The following is a 6,877-nucleotide window of genomic DNA, read 5'->3' as shown; positions in this document are numbered from 1 at the left end:
AATAATAGTTGTAGATATGGAATTAAGTCCCAGATTTAAATCCTAAGGGATCTTTTGAGTTGCACAGTACAATTCACAACACATACCTTCAATTATAATGCACAATGACATGTTTATGAAGCAGTTTTGAATACAGGATATAAACCTTTAAGTTATGTAGCTGACTTATCTAAAATCATATGGTGATGCAGAGAATAAAAGTCTTGGAGAAGTCAATGAACCTTATTTGACATGAATATTTCAATGCAGGATAGTCAGTGCATTCATGTAATATTTAAATTACAGGTAACTCTAATCTACTCACAGTATAGACAAAATGATCAATGTTAACCATATAGTGTCCAGAAAGTCCAAATTGTAATGTTTTATAGATTAAATTTTCCCTGACTTTACTAGTAGTACTTTACTACTGACTCAACTACAGACTGATAAGCCAATAATTTAGAAATAAGCATGTGGCACATTTTATTTTGACAAACAGAGTACTGGAACTAATTATACAACAAAAACAAGTGCACCAAAACCTCGAACCAGTCCACAGTTTATTTTGTAAAGTGCTTTTCGTCACTGTGACTTCTTCAGACAAACTTAAAAAACATTGAGTTCAGTTTAAATAACATTTTTAAAAAGTTCCCTCGTTACAGATCTTCCAATCAACACAAACTACTAATTATTTACAGACACCATCTATTAATTAAATACTATAACTACCAGAATATTAAAGCTGTAGATACTATAAAATGTTATTCACGATTTTATACATGTTTTAAAATATATAAAACTATAAAAATCAATGTGTATTTACATACTTTAATCACATACTGACAAAAAATTAACTTTATCTGCTCATACTTTTGAATTTAAGCAGACAGACAATATTACAACATTCATTTAGCCCTGGATTAAAGAATGCATTAAGACTCATCTGCCAAATTAATTATTGTTCTTCTAAAATGAGGGCCGTGGGACCCCCTCTAGAGGTGATTAGTATTTGGTCAATTATTTTGAACTTAAATTTGTGCCCTCCATTTAACATTACATGTTTTGCTAAAGCATTTGTTGTTTGTTGTTTTTCCATGTCGTGGATGTCTTCATAAACTCTCACGGAACCGTCAGTCCATCTTCCCAATATAAAATGCAGTGCACAATGTGCATGATGCTAAATAAACTACTGATTTAGAATAACAATCAAGTCTAGAGTGAAGACTGAACTTCCGTTCCCGGATTGTGAATGTTTTCCCTACATCTATATATTTACAGTACCTGCATGCTCCACAAATATTCATACCTATGTTTCTACCAAATTTAAATACTTTTTTGCTTTCTAGTTAATTCTTAAGGTTGCTACCTCTCCTTAATATCAAGTTGGGATGGGTTCCTAGTTTCTCAACCAAAAAACATTATTACTGATGAATTCCCACTTTTTGTACAAGATAGTTCTTATTTTAGGACTATCTTTACTGTACATTGTTATAAAACTACAATTATAGTTAATATTTGAATTGTCATTGGTTGTGACTACAATTTGTCCAACTTCTTGTGTGACTTGACTGGAGGGAGTATTTGATTATTACATAGTGTACTATCACCATTAAGTATAGGATTAAATACACCATTAATTCTTTTTATTCTGACTTCATCAACCAGTGAATCAATTAATTCAACTGGATACCCTCGTTGTTGGAACATTGTCACAAGCAACTGACATTCATTAATAAAATCTTTATAAAGTGAAACCATCCTAGTTGCTCTTATTAACTGTCCTTTCACAATAGATAGTTTTTGTGCAAACGGGTGGTTACTTGTAAAATGCAAAAATGAATTGCAGTAAGTTTTCTTTCTAAATATTTTAGAAACTAGTCCTCCATTGGTTGTATCTTTAATCAACTTGATGTCAAGATAATCAATACTTTCATTGTTAAAGTTGAATGTGAATTTAAAAAAATTGTGGTTTGGTTCAAGTAGTCAACAAACTCACTAGCCTGTTGTGCATTACTTTTAAAGATGATAAAAATATCATCTAAAAAGCGGGTGTAATATGTTAGTTGGTACAACTGTTGGGCATCGTTAAAGACAAATTCTTTTTCCCAATAGACCATTACTAAGTTTGCAAAACTAGCACCAACAGGTGAACCCATAGCAGCCCCTGTTTTTTGGAGCTAAAATTCACCATCAAATGAAAAGAAATTGTTAGTAAGAATAATATCAAGAACTATTTCTACTAGGTTAATTTCTTGTGTTGTTGCTCCCTTCCTTCTAAGGATAGAACTCACCAATTCATCTCCTTCCTGATGTGGTATACAAGTGTAAAGATCTTTTACATCTATTGTTAAGAAATTGTCACTGTTGTCGAAATGTAGCTCATTGGTTTTCTGCAGAAATGTCCACAAGTCTTTACAGACTTGTTGTTTAGTTTTTAAATATTTCTGCAGGATAGAATCAATTACTAGTGCACAGGGGTATGTAATAGAGCCTCTGCTATCAATAAGAGGCCGCATGGGTGGGTTTGTAATACTCTTGTGGACCTTCGGATTGCCAAACATAATCAGGATCCTTGGACATCCTAATGAAATGTTATTATAGACATCTATATCAATTTTGGCTTCAATAAATAAATCATTGAAATAACCCATAATCCAGCTGTATGCTGTATGAATTTCATTTAATGAAACTTTCACATAAGCATCACTATCAAGTAAGGCACACATTTTGGAGTTATAATCAACCAAATCAAAGATAGGCCAACCCACCACCTTTATCTGGTTTGGCTACTCGGACCTGTAAAGACCTCAGGTACTGTGATGCTTTAGCCTCATCTTGTGAAACATTATCTTTATTACTATTTCTACTGTTATACATCTTTGATAAATCAAATATATGTCTTAAATCGAGTTCACAAACACTTTCGAACAGATTTAATACTGGATGAAGTGGGGGGTTATATACACTTGAAACCTTAAAAGGATGATCTATGTAGTTTGAATTCCCCAACAACATTCTCAAATTCAATTTTCTAACATATAATTTTAAATCTAAAATAGTTTGTGCAATATCTAACTGTCTATTTGGTACAAAAGTGTTACCTTTAGCTAACAAATCAACCAGAACTGAATCAATACAGCATGTAGAATAATTATAAACATAAAAATCACCTGTTGCATTTTTGATTATATTCACATCAGGGGATGCACCATGTTCTATCTCCTGTGCTTGTTGTTGCACTGTTTGTTTTTCTGTGGTTGCTGATAATATTTCTTTGGGATAGCCCCTGTTTGATTTCCATGACGAAAATCCCGATTGTTAATTGTATTATTAGTTACATTGTTATTTTGTGAGACATTGTTGTAAAAGTCATTATTGTATTTTGATTGAGTGTTATTGTTGTTACTATGCAGACGTTCACTACGTCTCACTACAACCTCAGTAATATTATCATCATCTAGTTCATCAACAGGATTCATAATGTCTTGTTGAACTGTGTTCACCCTTAAGTCAAGTTGTCTAACTTGTGCTAACAAGGGTTTAGGATATGCAGTACCATTGCTATAAGCCTGATGGTCGCATTGTAATTTTTTATTTTTATTAAATTTTAATCTTTCTAGCAGTTGGTCAATGCTAGAAAATGACCTTTCATAATCAAATTTATATCTGATTAAATCATCACTTCCAATAATGTCTGCATTTAACTCTGAAACATCTTTAGTAAGTGTTTCTATTTGTAAGACATAATGTTTGATCGTAAGATTTAACTAATCAAAACCCTGTTGATCAAAAAGGGCTACCAGTTCAGTGTGAAATAGAGAATCAGCAACCAGCTCTGTTGGGTATTGGAGGTACCTTAAGCCCTTCAGCACAATGCGTTCATGCAAGCACTGTTTAAAATATACCACTTCCAGTTGTAGTTTCTTTAACTTTAAAAGTTTAGTATCAAACAGCTTTAATTTTTCTGCTAACAGTTGTAAACTGACCTGTGTATTTGCAATGTTACCGGCTGGTAGTTCCTGAGGTCACTCGAATGCTGCTGATAATGTTGTTGTGTCTTTTAACCAGTCATTAAACCATGGAGCTGCAATAAGCCCTGTAACACTTGTAGAAATACACTTGTGTTCATCCATGATGGAAGGAGGGCCCACAACTGACCCTTGTAGCCTCTGTTGAGCAGGAGGAATAGAGAAATTAGTAGAACCGGAAGCGATACTTCCGTTCAAGTTGCGGCTATTCTCCTGTTGTTGATTGGAAGAAGCAGATATTGCTCTGCTTTGTGGGGGCGATAATGAAGCTTGACTATGACTTAGTCCTAGAGCTTCAACAGTCTCCAGTCGGGTAGCAATTGTATCCATCCATTGAGACAGAGCATTAAGCAATGCTGTAATGCTCAGATTGTCTGTTTGTTGTTGAACAGACCCAAATAAGTTAAGGCTGGTTGGAATGCTTGAAGCACCAGACAACATACTGAGAAAACTTGACAGAGTACTGGAACTAATTATACAACAAAAACAAATGCACCAAAGCCTCGAACCAGTCCACAGTTTATTTTGTAAAGTGCTTTTCATCACTGTGATACAGTGACTTCTTCAGACAAACTTAAAAACCATTGAGTTCAGTTTAAGTAACATTTTTAAAAAGTCCCCTCATGTTACAGATCTTCCAGTCAACACAAACTACTAATTATTTACAGACACCATCTATTAATTAAATACTATAACTACCAGAATATTAAAGCAGTAGATACTATAAAATATTATTCACGGTTTTATACATGTTTTAAAATATATAAAACTGTAAAAATTGATGTGTATCTTACCTACTTTAATCACATACTGACAAAAAATGAACTTTGTTTATCTGCTCATACTTTTGAGTTTAAGCAGACAGGCAATATTACAACATTCATTTAGCCCTGATTAAAGAATGCATTAAGACGCATCTCCCAAATTAATTCTCGTTCTTCTAAAATGAGGGCTGTGGGACCCCCTCTAGAGTCGATTAGTATTTGTTTTTTTTATATATATATATATATATATATATATATATATATATATATATATATAGTCTTAATTATTTCTCTTTTGCAATTATCTGGCACAATAGTTTAAAAAGGTAAACTGAAGTACATAATCCAGTGGTTTAGCAATTGACTCATTTGGGTTTCTAAGTTCCCTGCTTAAAACAAGATGACTGCTGGTCTTATGGATGACACTGGTTTTAATAATACAGTTGGTTTCCTTAATGTCTCAGCTATATGTGCAGCTGTGGTTCATCTTTGGTCAGAAAACTGACATGCAGGTTCCCTTCCCAAAAATCTTTTTTTTTTCTGTTTTTTTTTAATTGTCCTAAGGTGTATGCAGCTTGCATTTGCAGTGATAAATATTACAGTTACAGAGAATTATGAGGATAGATATTTCATCTTTAGATCTAAATGCATTTATGTACTTGAAGATAGAACTTTTTTGTGTCTATATTTATGGACAAGATTAAATCATATTTGGGCCATTCATACTTAGTTGACTTTATTTGCTTGACCAGTTTATAATAATTATGTTGCAGTTAAGTTTGAAAACATCAGTTTATAATATGCTGTTATTTTATGTAATTGTCTTTTAGTATTAACAGCATCTTTATTTTATATGATGGAGAAAGTGAAAGACCTCTTTGTGGCATTGTTATGACTGCTTTATGTTTACATAAGTTCAATCTGAAAATTACCCATATTTCATTTTTTAATTTAGGTCAACAAAATCCTGACATGAATTAAAATTGGAACGCGTATTAGATGCTAACCTATAACTGCACCTCAAAACAAGCTTGCACTCATACCTGACCTTGTGCAATTTATTTTTAGTGTAAGGCCAAAAGTGGTCACACTGTAGGTATGCCTTCATAAGGAGGTGTATATTAAGCTAAGGGAGTTGCCTAATTATAAATATAAGATGTAAAACATTATTGCCTCTTTTAGGGCAATTAATTATTTGTATGAGAGAGTTTTCACTTACATAAGAGAATAAAATGCCTTCTAGCAAAATTTGATTAAAACTCTTTGCCTGCTGTATAGCATGTAAATTGAAATCATCTCCTAAGATTTTGTTTTTTCCATCATAGAAGAGCTATTAGGCAGTAAGCTTCTAAAATCCTTAGTGGAACTTTTCTGGGGCAGGTTGCTCTCTGGTCTTAATTTTAGTGCACAACATGCAATTTTTTTATTTTATTTTATGATTTGAAGATAGAATTTGATAAACTTGATGCTTAATTTATGAAGAAATATATGCATCTACCTCTGTGCTTTCAGTTAATACTATCATTTACAAATATTTTATGCACCATCTGAAGTTGCTTCCACGCTTGATGTCTAAACCATGTGTCATATATATGACTGAAATGTTGTTATCCCTTTCTGTCATAGCCTTCCCCAAGTGTCAAACTTCATCACTAAGCTCCATACATTGGTGCACATTATATCTATCCAAATACCTGTTGAGTTTCTCACATTTGTAAAAATCACAGGGATCGATCAACCAAACTGTGAAATGAAAGAGCCTCACCCTGGGAAACCACTTTTTTGATTGTAGTATTCCCCTTATCAGGTAAGTATGACCGTTCAAGTGAAAATATCAGCTGATAGCATTGCTTACCCTGTCTTAATCCTTACAAATAGATCAATCAAGGAATCCAACATTCCTTCTCTCTGTAAAAAAGTCACATATTATCCTGCTAAATAAAGAAGGAAATTTAACAGACATTACTAACTTTAGACCTATAGCAATCTTAACTCCCTTTCCAAAATCCTTGAAAAATGTATTCCAAAAATAATTGCCAAATTATCTCCTGCAGGAAAAACTGCTGTGTCCCACACAGCATGGCTTCCATTCTTCCCATGATA

At 33.0% G+C, this 6,877-nt stretch overlaps 1 pseudogene; it reads right to left on the bottom strand.

Moving 5' to 3' along the window:
- Window positions 1-6,434: 6,434 nt before the first annotated feature.
- LOC122807309 lies at window positions 6,435-6,589 on the bottom strand (annotated as a pseudogene).
- Between the last annotated feature and the right edge of the window lie 288 nt (window positions 6,590-6,877).

Source organism: Protopterus annectens, chromosome 7.part0, assembly GCF_019279795.1.
Source record: "Protopterus annectens isolate FY-2018-M chromosome 7.part0, PAN1.0, whole genome shotgun sequence".
Lineage (NCBI taxonomy): Eukaryota > Metazoa > Chordata > Ceratodontiformes > Protopteridae > Protopterus > Protopterus annectens.
Note: the sequence above shows the minus strand (reverse complement) of the source record. Positions and strands in the feature narration are given on the sequence as shown.